This window comes from Macaca mulatta, chromosome 16 (assembly GCF_049350105.2).
Source record: "Macaca mulatta isolate MMU2019108-1 chromosome 16, T2T-MMU8v2.0, whole genome shotgun sequence".
Taxonomy (NCBI): domain Eukaryota; kingdom Metazoa; phylum Chordata; class Mammalia; order Primates; family Cercopithecidae; genus Macaca; species Macaca mulatta.
Window position 1 is genome coordinate 79,864,725 of NC_133421.1, and position 16,592 is coordinate 79,881,316.

The window sequence follows — 16,592 nt, forward strand, 5'->3', positions numbered from 1 at the left end:
CCATGGTGTATATGTACCACATTTTTTTCATCCATGTCCCAGCAAAAGACATGATCTCATTCTCTTTTATGGCTGAATAATATTCAATGGTGTATATGTACCACATTTTTTTATCCAGTCTATCACTGATGGGCATTTGGGTTGGTTTCGTGTCATTGCTCTTGTAAATATTGCTGCAATAAACATATGTGTGCATGTGTTTTTCTAGTAGAATGATTTATATTCCTTTGGGTATATACCCAGCTATGGGATTGCTGGGTCAAATGGTATTTCTGGTTTTAGATCCCTGAGGAATCACGACACTGTCTTCCACAATGGTTGAACTAATTTGCATTCCCACAAACAGTATACAAGCGTTCCTATTTCTCCACAGCCTTGCCAGCATCTATTGTTTCCTGATATTTTAATAATTGCCATTCTGACTGGCATGAGATGGTATCTCATTGTGATTTTGATTTACATTTCTCCAATGACCAGTGATGATGAGCTTTTTTTTTTCATATGTTTGTTGGCTGCATAAATGTCTTCTTTTGAGAAGTGTCTATTAATATCCTTCAATCACTTTTTGATGGTTTTTTTTCTTGTAAATTTGTTTAAGTTCCTTGTAGATTCTGGATATTAGACCTTTGTCAGATGGATAGATTGCAAAATTTTTCTCCCATTCTGTAGATTGCCTGTTCACTCTGATGCTAGTTTCTTTTCCTGTGGAGAAGCTCTTCGGTTAATTAGATTCTACTTGTCAATTTTGGCTTTTGTTGCAATTGCTTTTGGTGTTTCTGTCATCAGGTCTTTTCCCATGCCTATGTCCTGAATGGTGCTGCTTAGGTTTTCTTCTAGGGTTTTTATGGTTTTGGGTTTTACATTTAAGTCTTAATCCATCTTGAGCAATTCTAGACATTTTTTTTATTTTTAATTTTTAATTTATTATTATTATTATACTTTAAGTTCTAGGGTACATGTGCATAACGTGCAGGTTTGTTACATATGTATACTTGTGCCATGTTGCTGTGCTGCACCCATCAACTCGTCAGCACCCATCAACTCGTCATTTACATCAGGTATAACTCCCAATGCAATCCCTCCCCTCTACCCCCTCCCCATGATAGGCCCCGGTGTGTGATGTTCCCCTTCCGGAGTCCAAGTGATCTCATTGTTCAGTTCCCACCTATGAGTGAGAACATGCGGTGTTTGGTTTTCTGTTCTTGTGATAGTTTGCAAAGAATGATGGTTTCCAGCTGCATCCATGTCCCTTTGAGACTCCCATTGTGCATCTCAGTGAAGACTTCAGATAGGTAGCTGGAAGTACTAGTTGAGATCTCCACGGGGAAGTCTTAGCTGGGGTATACATTTATGTGTCATCAGCATTTCTAAGTGAGTGAGTGTAGACAGAAAAGAAGCCCCAAATCTGATCCCTTGAGCTTGCCTATATTTAGAGGTTGGGAAGATGAAGAGGAATAAGCAAACCCCACTGAAAAATCCCAGAAAGATAAAACTATGTGAATATAATGTCATGGAAATCCAGGGGAAGGAAGTGATCAACTGTATCAAATAAAATAATTGGCCACGGTATTCAGTACAGAAGTCATGGATGACACAGATAAGAGCAGTATGGGTGGAACGGCAAAGATAAAACCCTGATTGGAGTAGTTTTTTAAAAAATAGGAAGCAAGGAAGCTGAGAGTGAAAGGAGAATAGACAACACTTTGTTGCTGATCCTCAACCTGGTATAAATATGATAGCATCATTAGCCTGAGGAAGCTTCCATTCCTTTACTTACAGTGACTGATTCTCAAACTGAAAGTAAGAATTTAGCCTTGAGGGATCTTCCAACGCAAGCCCTGAATAGAAAGCTCTTTCTGTGTAATTTCAAGGATGGCCTGGTTCTTCTCACTTTAATATACTAAAGGCATCACAAACCAGATAAGAAAAGAAGGTGCTGACAGTGTTATCGATCTGAAACTTCTGTTTTAAATATCAGAATATGAAAGTAAAATAAGAAAATCATCTCCTACTTAATAGCTAAAATAGTTGCATAAACAACACCTTATTTTTTTGTTCAGTCACAACCATTACTGGCGGAATCATACTGCTATCATAAATCTGAAATATTCAGCCCAATATTTTGATTTATGTAGAGATCATTTTACTTTAATAGGCGTTGTGCACTCATGCGGTTGGGACACCACTTAGAACATTCACTGCTTTTAGAGTTTGCATAATAAGCTTTACTTACCTATAGTTTGGTATCCACCCAACTTAGAACGAAGCCGTCGTGTAATCCTCCTTAACTGCTACACTTTGAATCTTGGGAGTATCACAAATGGAGATTGATTGCAAGATTTCATGGGAATCTCAGACACCCTGACTGGGGTGAAGAGAGGGCAACATTCATCTGAGGAATGTATTTCACATTCAGTAATATTTGACCCCAGATGAAATAAAATGTGGCTTCATCTCCAGTGTAAATATTGGTCAGTTCCTACCCCATTAAGTATTCCTGCTTCTTTCCCTAAAGACAAAGATTCTGGCCTATCAATCATAATAATACTCCCATTAGCTCTTGAGCAACATGTTTGAATAGGAAACTCTCTTTCTCTTTCCCTTTTGTCTGTTGATGATTTAGAGACAGTAAGATCTCCAGGCTTATCTTGAAAATATTTACCCAGCTTCTTTCAGTGATCATTTCAGAGCTTGGTCATAAAAGCATATGTTTCTCTAAAGCAAAGGGTGATAAAGGAGGAGGTACACATGAACCTTTGCCAACCTAACATTTTGGTGGAAGGTGACAGAGAAGATTAGACCAATGTTGAAAAACATGTTTTAAGTTATCTGCTTCATGAAGTGAAACAAAAATAGACGTATAAAATCTCCATCTGGTTTCATTTTATCTTCTCCCATTAAGTACAGACCTATCTATATCTTGGACGTTTTTGGTTTTTTTTCTTCCTTTTGCTTTGTTTTATTCCCCTATGTTTCTAACTTGTTTCTAACCCTTTAAGAAGCAAGCTTGAAATTATGAGTTAAAAATAATACACAAAGTATAAAAATATTAATGTTCTATTCTCTCTTAGCAGTGTGCTAAACAAGAGAAAAAGTGACAAGCTGTGGTTGATGTAAGTGATTTTAAAGGACAGTTACAAGAATTATACTAGTTGGAGGTACATATTGATCCTATTAAAAATATTTCCTATGTTAATGGCTGCATAGTTGTCCATAAGAAATGATATTTCCTATTAGCTTTTTGCTTTTCAATATTTTATAGAAAGGATGGTCTTTACATGAGAAAATCAATGATTCTTACTGTCATTATGTATTGACACTTATTCTGTTCTAGACATGATGTGTAGAGATTTACACATGTTATCTCAAGTGATTATGAGACCAAAAATCTATTTTGCCTGTACAATCTTTAAATAGGAGACATTGAACTCAGCGAATACAATAGGAGACATTGAACTCAGCGAATACAACACATTTTCTAGAAGGCTTGTGAGTTCGGAATGGCAGTTATTTCATTTGCTGTCTGTGTGTCTCACGGGTCACCCTGAAAGCACTGACTCAGCTTAGCATGCCAAAGTGTCCCCACTGGATGGGGACAGGGAGACTTCTCTGAGCTAAGGAATCATGTTCTTAGGATGGATGCAGATCTATAACTTTGAAGTGGAATGCCCACCATGACAAAGACATGTTATTTTAACCCCTTGTGTTCATCTCGTTATATAAAATTATGCTCTTGATTTTGTAAAAGGATATGAATTTGAGATACTTCAGCCTAGTATTACAGCCTAATAAATATCCACCATGACAACATGAAGGTTAATCTACCTGAACATGTGTGTTAATCTTTATTTTCTCCTAATATTCTAATCTCAACTATCTCTATTGTAATGTAAGTGACCTTTGTGTATAACTGGATTTTATTTCAATATCATTGACTTATTTTAGACTATTAAAAACTGTCATTATATTTAAAGTATATTTATATATGTTATAAATGTACTTTATAGTATACTATTATAGTATATCTTTATAATGTATATTTATTTGTAGATAAGATGTCTTACGTTTTCCCAACAGCATTTCCTTGAGAAAGGAAGAGTGGGTATATTTCCATTTTAGTTATGAACACATTGAAGAGAACAGAAGGCAAATGGCATGCCCCAGGGTAGAGATTTCATTGGTGAGAATGAAGATATGGGAGTGGTTTCGTGGTCACGTCTTGGAAACCGGTAGCACTAGCAGCATGGCAGACCAACTGACTGAAGAGCAGATTCCAGAATTCAAAGAAGCTTTTTCACTATTTGACGGAGATGATGATGGAACTATATCAACAAAGGAATTGGAAATGATAATGAGGTCTCTTGGGTAGAATCCCACAAAAGCAGGGTCACTGAACTTGATTAATGAAGTAGATGCTGATGGTAATGGAAAAACGGACTCTCCTGAGTTTCTGACAATGATGGCAAGAAAAATGAAAAACACACAAAGTGAAGAAGAACTTAGAGAAGCATTCCGTGTGTTTGATAAGGATAGCAATGGCTATATCAGTACAGCAGAACTTCGCCATGTCATGACAAACCCTGGAGAGAAGTTAACAGATGACAAGTTTGATGAAATGATCAGGGAAGCAGGTAGTGATGGTGATGGTCAAGTAAATGATGAAGAGTTTGTACAAATGATGACAGCAAAGTGAAGACCTTGTACAGAATATGTTACATTTCTTGTACAAAATTATTTGCCTTTTTCTTTGTTTATAAATTATCTCTAAAAGGTTTATTCCTACTGTCAAAAAAATGCATGCATAGTAACTAGGACTCCATTCCTCCATGTTTTTTTCTCTTACCTTACAGTCATTGTTCTGAAAACTTATTTTAGAAAATTGATCAACTAACACGTTACGTGTGGCTTACTCTGGATATATCTAAGCCCTTCTACACAACTAAACTTAGATGGAGTTTGTCAAAGGGGGAACATCTGGGTTATGCCTTTTTTTTTTTTTTTTTTAGTTTTCTTTAGAAACTGCAGCATGTTGTTGTTGCAGTGTGGAGTTGTAACTCTGCATACACAATTGACAGTCAACAATATGTACCTAAAAGTTGCACTATTGCAAAAGGAGTGTATTATCCAGGTACTCATACACTATTTTTTTTATACTGCTGGTCCTATACCAGAAACATTTTGCTTTATTGTTACTTGCTTTTTAAACTTTGTTTAGGCACTTAAAGAAAATCTACTTATGGCAGAATTTGCCTCAAATCCATTCCAAGTTGCATATTTGTTTTCCAATATAAAATAACAATTTACCTCCAAAACCCTCAAAAGACAAAACAAAAACAGAATGAAGATATGAAAGCTCAGGGCTCCCGAATTCCAAATCACTTTGCTATGAAGTCATAGTATTTCGAATAAAACAAAATGATGTAAACTACCTGAACAAAATATGTGTTTGTGGAGCAATGCAAAGGTAATATATACTGGTAAGCCACGTGCTTAGAATCTTTGACGAAAACACTAGAAGAAATTTTGTGTGTGTGTGTGGAAAATAGCTTTGAAGTAAATGTTTGGAGGAAATCTTCCATAGAACAGATACCATAAAATTAAAACTTGTAGTCATAGGGAACTGGTTATTTTTGTTTACCTTTTACTTTTGATTTCTCGCTGGCACATAAATAGGAACTTTCAGTTCTAGGTGGGAGCAACCCTTTCAATAACTCGAACCTTTGGTAGCCCAAGCATGTTTTACTGAAGCACATTTTCACAAGAGGTAATAATTTTTTAAAAAATGTACAAATATTTATTATTCTTAGGAGTTGCTTTGCCTTCCAAAATAAGTGAAAGCTTTACAAATGAGTATTCAGTGCATTGCTGAGATAAAGTTGTGGTCAAACTACATTTCTCAGTGGGGAACTCCTTTTCTTCTCAGAGCTGGAATGAGTTCAAAGAACTGGAATAACCAGGAAAGAAGATGAACCAACTGATTTATAAATGAAGATTAAAGGATAAATTATAGAGGCCAAATAAACAGGCTTTGTCTAAGCTGTGTGTAAGAGCATGACAGGATTAGAAGCACACGTCACTGAAAGTTTAAAAACATTAATGAAAATAATTACATGGTACAATAAAATAAATGTAGTACTGAAACAGTAGAGAATATGAGGAAATGTAAAACAATACTAAACTCATCAAGTAGCTTTGCTATGGCCAAGAATTACTACGTTACAAAAGGAGATCTCTGGGGTAATAGTGGAAGTTGTTTTATGACGACAGACAGACTCAATAAACCCAGACCAACATGACGTAGTTTCTTACTCGAGAGTGAGAAAGAAAAGCCATGCTGATTTTCCTCATTAGGATAATAGATCATTGTGGCTTAATTCCCATGAGATTCAGGAATTTTAAATTAATTATTGTCAAAGGTCATGGCTTTGCCTTTTACAATCACAGATTCCTGAGTATTCAACAGATACGTTGGAATACAGAGAACATAATTATTTATTGTTGTATAATAAATTCACAAACAGATAGTGGCTTAAAGTATCAATACATATTTATTATCTCCCATGGTCTGGCAGATCAGGAATTGACTAATTTGGATGGATGATTCTGGTTTAGGGTCTCTCAAGATGGTGCAGTCAAGATGGCGCTGCAGCGGCCGGGCGGGTGGCTCACGCCTGTAATCCCAGCGCTGTGGGAGGCCGAGGCGGGCGGATCACGAGGTCAGGAGATCGAGACCATCCTGGCTAACATGGTGAAACCCCGTCTCTACTAAAAATACAAAAAATTAGCCAGGCGTGGTGGTGGGCGCCTGTAGTCCCAGCTACTCGGGAGGCTGAGGCAGGAGAATGGCTTGAACCCGGGAGGCGGAGCTTGCAGTGAGCCAAGATGGTGCCACTGCACTACAGCCTGGGCAACAGAGCGAGACTCCAGCTCAAAAAAAAAAAAAAAAGGAAAAAAAAAAAAAGGTGTCACTGCATCTGCAGTCATCTGAAGGCTCGGCTGGAGCTGAAGCCTGGAATAGCTCATTCATACGCTGGGAGGCTGGTACTGGCTATTGGTAAGAGGACTTATCTTGCCACTTGGACTTCTTCATAAGACTGCCTGTGTATCCTCATGACATGGCATCTAACATCTCCCTGAAAGAATGATCCAAAGAAAAGCAAGGTAGAAGCCACCATGTCTTTTATGACCAGACAGATGATTCACAAATCATCTGTAATATCCTACTGATTTCACAGACAAACCCTGTTCAACATGGGAGGGGACCGCAGGAAGGCATGAAGACTAGGGGATGAGAATCTCTGGAGGTCACTTTGGAGGCTGGCTACCGAAAATATTTGTGCCAATTTTAATCTATTTTAAAATCGGATATTATTTTCTTTTGCAAAATAGTTCTTTCCCAATTCCCCCATAAGAGCAAGCGGGGCACTAATCTCGGTTTTAATAAAGTTGTTGTCATTAACCTTCCAGGTGCAGAGTAGTTGAGATCTGTCAAAATGGTTCACACCTCTCAATAATTATCATGTACAACATTCTTATTATGCTCCATATAATCCTCACAATGATCCTTAGCTCAAAATAATGGATAGGGAATTGAGGCAAGAAAGGTTAATTAATTTGCCAAAGTTCACATTGTTAGTAAGAGAGTGAAGCAAATATAAATCCCGACTGAAATATCAGAGCCATATGGTGAGGTCAAGAAGACGGGAAGAAACAGGAGGCAAAAATAAATGGGAGCATTTGGAGTGCATTTCACAAAGGGACTATTACAAAGATGTACACAGGGTTAGAATCTATGGCAAAAGATACTTCAGTACCTGGAGCTAAGGAGAGAGGTAAAACATAACTACCTTAGGGATGCAGGAATAAAATGATTGTAGGAATTTAGAGAGAGCTAAACTGAGAGCACCTTTGATAGGAATTATGGACTTTATTAAAAAGACATAGTCCGTATGAAATGTGTAGAGAGATAACTATTCTGATATCATTCTCCTCTCAACCATCCTGTGACTCCTCCTAGTCAAAAGCAACTAGAAATCCGAGGCAAGGAAGCCCTTTGATTCAGTATTCATATGGGTTAGGTAAAAAACAGTAGAGACTGGATCTGGAAATACTCAGCACATCCTCTATTATCCACTTTTCTGTATACTTTTCAATCAGCTCAGCTAACTTCACAGTCCCGAATAGAATTAAAGAACTGAAGATCAGGAAGGATAATTCATAGGTTAAAGTTTCTAGAACTAGAATGTGGTCAAACCAACACTCAAATATAAGCATGAGGCTCCAAGACACTTGGGGGCATTTTTTTGTAGTTCCAGCATATTCTTTATGAAGAGTCGGGCTCCTGGAGAAGACCGAGTAATCCAGAATTAGCTACAGTTATTTCAGACTTCAGTACTGTTTCCTGCTGCCATCATTGCTGTCACTGTCACCAACCTTTGCTTCCTTTCCAAGTCAGTCATAACGAGTGAGGAAATATATTAGTGGGTCCATCTTAATACTGTGTGTGATCTAACAGTAGCCGTATAGTTGGTGGATTGAGAAGGTTACACCAGTGAGGAGTGGTGACTAGTAATAAAGCCTTCCATTTGTAATACATTCTTCTTTGTTCCATTGGCAAGTCTATAAAACTATGGCTGGGGTTTGTTCCCAAATTCCAGATACCTAGCACAGTATCTGGTATGTATTAAATGTTGATGAATGATTAAAGGAATGAATGGACAACCAAACAACTCCAACTATATCTTATCCCCAGCTTTCTTGGTCAGACCCTAGCTAGACCGTAATGCTACCACCACTGCCACCATTATCGTTATAATCATTTTAAATTATATTTGATGAGCCCAGAAAGGTTGAGGTTGCAGAGAGTCTTGGCTGTGCCACTGCCCTCGAGCCTGGGTGACAGGGTGAAACCCTGTCTCAAAAAAACAAAAAATAAATAAATAAAATTATATTTGTGCACATACGAGACACCAGGCACTTTGCTAAGCACTTTGTGTTATGATCTTACTTAATTATTTCTACAACTTTGTAAGGTTTATTACCTCTCTTTTGCAGATGGAGAAACTGAGATTTAGCAAAGTTAAATTAATTGCATAATATCCCACACATAATAAGTGGTGAAAATGGAATTTGAAGCCAGTTAGACTACCTCTAGAGCTTTCACACTGAACTACTCAACTGTTCTCTGTTCTCATCTCTGTTCCATGAGCTCATCCCTGACCTTCAGGCGTAAATAATCGATTATCTAGGATGTATTCCTGTTTGTTATATTTCAAATTGTCACTCTTAGCATGGCCTTCCTCCTAATACTTTTCTTCCCTCTGGAGAGTACCTCTCTCAGCCTTTCTATTCTGTTTTGTTACCAAAGATTACTTGAATTATCCTTGAGTCTAAGGTCTCTTTTGAGCACAACACTGGACATTCTATAAACAATCTGAAGCACGAACCTCTAAATTCACTTTATTCTCCCAAGCTTCTAGATCACTTGGACCCAGCTTTCTTCTTTTCTATGGGCCTGGATCCCAGCATATTCCACATTCAGGATTGCCCAAGGCATTTCAATAAGGGGCACTTTCTTGCTTACATTTTGTTTTGTTTTATTTTTTGTAAAACAATTTAAGAAATTAAAGCATCTGAAGAGATGAGAGAGAAAGTGCCTATACTATTGCTTTACTAGCCTGTTCGTTTTCATGAAATTAGAATAAAGCATTGGTAGAATAATCTCTTCAAGAGTATCTTAGTTACCAGAGCCAGACACATTTGCAAATGCCTACAGTTGATATACCTGTAGTTGAGTTTAGTAATCCTAAATTAAATTTGTTCATCACTTTGGTTGAATCTCTCCCTAGGAGAGAGAGAAAATATCATCAGTCTCCATGGCATCACATCTCTTTTTTTTTTTTTTTTTTTTTGGCTTTTTATAGAGTCAAACCCAATTTCCATTCCTCACAATGATTCAGGCTGTGTCTATACTACGCCAACACAACTGGTTAAAAAAGGGAAAAATTCAGCGTAATAATGGTAAGGTTCAGTTAACAAAAACCTAAATAAAGTAAAATTCTATATATTTAGGAGTCCCTTAGAATTGAGACCTTCCAGATTCTTAGGATTTTAACTGTTAATATTAGACATATATACTTAAAAAATTCTATTTTTTTAGAAATCCTTCTAAAACGCTTAAAAGTTTTATATTACAATGATACTGAATATCAGATATCTTCAAATACAATATATTTCAATATGAAACATCTAGTAATACTAGATAAAACATAAGAAACATAACCAGATGTTGAAAATGAAAGGAAATCTAGAAACCATAGAATAAGCCTCTACTTACTGTTGGGATGTCCTGAGAATTTGGGTTTAATGAACAAATTGGAAGAGAAGTCCTTGGGTCCATACAAGGTGGGGAGTTGGGTCTGACACCCTCAAATAAAATCTTTGAAGGATTACACCTTCACTGAGAGAGTACAATAGAAAGAGTGTGACCACCAGCAAAGGGATATGGCACAGCATCTTGCTTTTCATATTGGCCCTAGATTGGAGGAAAGGGGACATAGAAAACTCTCCTCTGAGAGCTGATAACAATCACCTAACTCTAATGCGAATTTGGCATCCAAATTTATACTACTTGAAAGGTCCTAGAAACCACATGCCAAAAAACAAAATCAGCATGTACGCATGGATACAAAGACAACAGTCCCAGGTTAATGCCCCTGACAGAGGTTAAAATGTTCTTCAGATGGGTTTTAAATCAGGCCACAAACATGAATCTCTTTCAAGCTAAGTAAGTAAATAACAGAAAAACAAACAACAAAATAAACAAACAAAAACTTTAGAACTTGCTACTGGAAGAATGACAGATGGATCAGCAGCATGAGCATCACTTGAGAGCTTGTTAGAAATGAAGAATCGCTCACGCCTGTAATCTCAGCACTTTGGGAGGCCGAGGCAGGCAGATCACGAGGTCAGAAGATCAAGACCATCCTGGCTAACACGGTGAAACCCCATCTCTACTAAAAATACAAAAAATTAGCCAGGCGTGTGGTGACGGGCGCCTGTAGTCCCAGCTACTCGGGAGGCTGAGGCAGGAGAATGGCATGAACCTGGGAGGCAGAGGTTGCAGTGAGCCGAGATCGCACCACTGCACTCCAGCCTGGGCGACAGAGCAAGACTCTGTCTAAAAAAAGAAAAAAAGAAATGAAGAATCTTGGACTTCCCCTAGACCTACTGAATCGAAATACTCACTTTCACAAGATGCTGCATAATTCAACTACAATCATCCCTTGATACACTGAAACACTGGTTTCCAGACCTCAATGTACCCAAGTTCATGAATACACAAGTCTCACAGTCAGCCCTGTGGAAGCTGCGGATATTAAAAGTTGGCTTTCTATATGGGTTTGTCATCTTTTGAATGCTGTATTTTTTTATCCACATTTGGTTGAAAAAAAGACTCATTGTATTAAGTGGGCCCACAGAGTTCAAGCTTGTATTGTTCAAGGGTAAACTGTGTACATTAAAGTTTAAATGCTGCTCAAGGAAACAAGTCACCACAGGCAAGATCTTGCATAAAGAACATATTAGACTTCCAAAAACCTTTAGTAGAGGAGATAATGAATGCAGACTAAAACATAAATACATTTAAAATTATTTGAGAAAAAAAATGGTCTAAAATAGGTAAAACAGAACATGATAACACTGAAAAAAAAACTAACAAGATATAGAGAGAAATGGGCCAGGCACAGTGGCTCACGCCTGTAATCCCAGCACTTTGGGAGGCCGAGGCGGGTGGATCACGAGGTCAGGAGATGGAGACCACCCTGGCTAACACGGTGAAACCCCGTCTCTACTAAAAATACAAAAATTAGCCGGGCGTGGTGGCGGGCACCTGTAGTCCCAGCTACTTGGGAGGCTGAGGCAGGAGAATGGCGTGAACCCAGGAGGCGGAACTTGCAGTGAGCCGAGATTGCGCCACTGCACTCCAGCTGGGCGACAGAGCAAGACTCCGTCCCCCCTCCCCCAAAAAACAAAAACATAGAGAGAAATGGAAAACATAGGTATTTAATGATAAACTCAGTATAAATTTTAAACACATAATAAGGCATAGCTGAAGAGGGAATTAGTGAACCAGAATGTAAATCTCAATAAATTATTTATAATGTAATACATACAGGCAAACTGTATAAAATATAAAAGAGAGATTAAGAGATACTAAGGATTGAATGAGAAGATCTAAGAAATGTTAAAAAGAAATTCTAAAAGGAGAGAAGAGGAAAAACATGGGGAAGGCAATATTCACCTAGAAAATAAATAAGAACATTTCAGAATTGTTTACAGACCAAATTTTAGATTCTAGAATCACAATAGATATGAAGCAATATAAATACAAAGAAATTCACTATTAAATGATTAGTAAAGAAACAATAAAATCTCAAAGATAAAGAGAAGAACATCAAGAGAGAAAAAGAGAGGTTACCTACAAGGAAGGTTAATCATATGAATAGAAAATTTCTCAGCCCAGTACAGTAGCTCACACTTGTAATCCCAGCACTTTGGGAGGCCAAGGTGGGAAGGTCACTTGAGGTAAGGAGTTTGAGACTAGCCTGGCCAACATGGTGAAACCCTGTCTCTAATAAAAATTTAAAAAATTAGCCAGGCATGTTGGTGCATACCTGCAATCCCAGCTACTTTGGAGGCTCAGGCAGGAGAATCACTTGGACCCGGGAGGTGGAGGTTGCAGTGAAGCTGAGATCATGCCACTGAACTCCAGCCTGGGTGACAGAGCAAGACTCCGCCTCAAAAAAAAAAAAAAAAGAAAGAAAAGAAAAGAAAATTTCTCAACAGATCAGAAGAGGACTATCTCTAAAATGAAAATAAATAAATAAATAAAAACTCTCAACCTCAAATGTCATGTCCCATTAGACACTAACTCCAAGATAAACACAAAGATTTTTTTCAAACATCAAAGCCTGAGATTATTTACTACTAGCAAATGATACTAAATGACCCTCAAGCCTTGCTGCAAACTGTGTCTCTTGGGCCACGACCAGCAGCGTGGACATTATCTGAATGGTGTTAGAAATGCAGTATCTCAGGTCCCACCTAGGACTTCTCTAAGTTTCATGGCTGTAAGTCACCTAGTGATCTTGTTAATGTAGGGGTTTGTTTCCTTGTTTGTTTGTTTTCAGAGAAAGGATCTTGTTCTACCACCCAGGCAGGAATTCAGTGGCACTGTCACAGCTTACTGCGATTCAAAGTCTTGGGCTCAGGCAATCCTCTTGCCTTAGCCTTCCAAGTAGTGAAGACTACAGGCACACACCACCATGCCTGGATATTTTTTTAATTTTGTATGTGTGTTGCAGGGAGGGTGTCTCACTATCTTGCCCAGGCTGGTCTTGAACTCCTGGCCTCAAGGGATCATCTGCCTTGGCCTCCCAAAGCACTGGGATTATAGGTGTGATCCACCATGCCAAGCCAGTTTCTAATTCAATAGATCTAGGCTGTGATATTTTTACATTTCCACTGAGCTCCCAGGTTATACCCATACTGTTGACCCAGCCACCACATTTCAAGTAGCAAGACTACTTAGGAAGAAGGATAATGCATCCACCTGGAAAGAATGAATTACCAAGACAACCTGCTGAGAAGAGAGATGGTAAACATGTGGGTAAATCTAAACCAATGTGCACATAAAACAACAGCGAGTAATTTGATAGGTTAAGAAAAGCAATGCTGAAATAAAGTACTAGAAAACAATGATATTTAAGATGAATATTGAAGATAATAAACAGTTGAAGGTCTTTATAATATAAGGGGGAATATTATTGATTGATCTTTAACTTTGTTAAGGAAAGTAAAATATATTCTATATCTTTCAAAGCAATAAATGGTAAGTGTGTAATATACTTTATTAACTTTTTATTAACAGGTACTAGTTTATCTCATCCCACAATATTCTTTGAATTAAATATTTTTGCTGTTCACAATCCTGCTGCCCTTTGTGATTCTTTTTGTTTCTTTTCTCTTTAGTCTCAATTTTTAAGAAAATATAGTCTATAATAAATGCCTCCATTTCATCATTACCCACATCTTAAATCCATGCCATCTGGCTTCTTCCTTTACTGCGTTAAAGAAAAAAGCAAACAAACAAAAAACACTCTTTTTTTTTTTTTTTTTTGAGATGGAGTCTCACACTGTCACCCAGACTGGAGTGTAGTGGCGCAATCTCAGCTCACTGCAAGCTCCGCCTCCTGAAAAAGCCCTCATTTTTAACAATCACCACTGGCATCTTAGTTAAAACAAAAAAAAAATTCCAACAGCTCATTCTTTGTTAATCCTTATCAATTGTTCTAAAGTCTTCCTATTCAAAGTGTAGTCTGTGGACCAGATCATTACTGCCATCTAGGAGCTTGGTAGAAATGTAGACTCTCTAGACTTATCTCTGGCCTATGGAATTAGAATCTGTAGTTTAAGAAACTACCCAGGTCATTCTTAGACATGTTATTGTTTGAGAAGCACTCAGGTAAAATATTTGACATCGTCGAACATATACAAGTGTTAACATTTTCTCTTATCTTCCACTTTCCTTATTGACTTCCTAATTTTTAAAAATTGTCTCTAACTCATTCCCTCCTTTCATCACAAAAAAGCAGGTATTCTTCAAAGTCATTAGTTTGGCCCTTACTTTTACTCCTATTTTCTCCCTCTTGATAATCTGCTACAGTCAATTACTTCCATTATTTTCTTAGAGAAGAATCACCTAGATTGCTTCTTAATAAAATTTCAGGGCCTCTCACTGGGGCTTCTAAACCAGCATATCCAGTTTGGGACCCAGGAATATTTATTTCTAAAAGACCTCCCCCCACACACTACCAGATAATTCACATGCAGCCAGGACACACATTTTTATTTGGGAAACAGTACTGTTGATTAAAAGGTAGTTCCAATGTAGGTCTCTAAAACTGACTGCTTCCTTAGTCATAGTAGGCTGGGTAGAAACAAACCCCCAAATACCATCGACTTAAAGAAAGAAAATCTTGTTTCTTGTTTGTTTGCTTGCTTCTGTCACAGTTCAGTACTGAAGATGGCAATGCCGCCCCTGGATGTGATTCAGGGATATGAATGTCTTCCTTTGTCGGGCTTTGTTTTCTCAATATGCTTCACTTCCAATTATGTGAGTTGTGCAGGAAGGAGAAAGAAGTAGAATGATGCGTAAGTTTCAACAACAGCTCTGGAAATGGTGTACCTTGCTTCTGCACCTATTCCTTGGGCAACATGGTCACATGGCTGCAAATAGTGCAAAGCATGCTGGCAAGTGTGCCCTTTGTGTGCAACAAGGAGGAGCAGCTGGAACTGGCGAGCATCAGCTGGTCTTTCCCACACTGCTCAATCTTTGGTCTCACTCACCCTTCCAACTGTCCACAGGATCTATCTCCACCTGAATATTTGACTAGCATTAACAAGTGACTACATTTTCAAAAACAGCAAGCCCTGATACTCCATGCCCCCCTTTCAGCTTAAACTTTCTCTTAAATGTATTAATATTACTTTAGCCATTGGCATCACCCTTGTAGTCACAGAGGTTCAAAGCCTGGAGATATCATCCCCACTCCCTCACATGCCCACACTATCCATTTGCCAAGTCCTGTTGCTTCTGTCTCCAAAATATTTCTTCCAACCTCCCACTCAGCCACATTCTAAGTGGCATTACTCAATTCTGGCCCATATTATCTCTTTCTTAAAGTATTCTTCTATTCCACGACACAGAACACTCTTAGCCACCAATTCTCTTCTATGCTCTTTCCCCTATATGGCTCTACAATTCTCACTGGCTCTCTACTGACCTCCTTTGTACTTTATGAATATTGCCTAACAATCCCACAGTGCAAATTAACTGCCAGGCACTGGGATAAGTACTTAACATGAAGAGAATGTTATTGTCATCTCTTTTTCAGGAATAGATAAATAAGCCTCAGGGGTAAAGTAATTTTCACTAGCTGGAAAACAAAGAGTAAGGATTTAAAATATGCATCCTAGTCCTCCCTTATCCATTGGTGATATGTTCCAAGACCCCTAGGGAAGTACCCTGAAGTCATTGAAGGTGGAAAATTCTCCCCTTTGTGGCTTTCCCCACTCTGTGGTGTCAGTGTCTGTGTACTTGCTTCCTCCCTGAACTGATCCCCAAGGCAGAGGCCATGCCATATTTGTCTTTAAATTCTTAGTAGCTAACCCAGTGTTAATACAAAGCAAGAGCTAAATAAACATGTATTTATTGTTGACTTTGAAATGTTGAAAAAGTATTCCTAGTCTCTTGATTTACTTTAGAAATAAAAAAAATGTTTTTACTGTTTTTCTATTTGATAATATTGGGCTGCTGCAGAAAATTCACAATCAAACTGATTGCTTCTTTTTAAAATTATGAGTATTGCTATTCTTCATGACTCCTTTAACATACATAAGAGTACTCTTATACATCTTTTTATATAACTTTAGTCTTCCATTAAAAGTTTATTCCATTTTTTTTACCTTATCCCATTTCTATATATGTCTACAACAATTTTCTTCTGTCTTTCCATTGTCTTCAAATCTTC

At 37.8% G+C, this 16,592-nt stretch overlaps 1 pseudogene; it reads left to right on the forward strand.

Annotated features, from left to right (window-relative positions):
• The first annotated feature begins 4,243 nt into the window (after window positions 1-4,243).
• Window positions 4,244-4,784, forward strand: LOC694518 (calmodulin pseudogene; annotated as a pseudogene).
• Window positions 4,785-16,592: the final 11,808 nt, after the last annotated feature.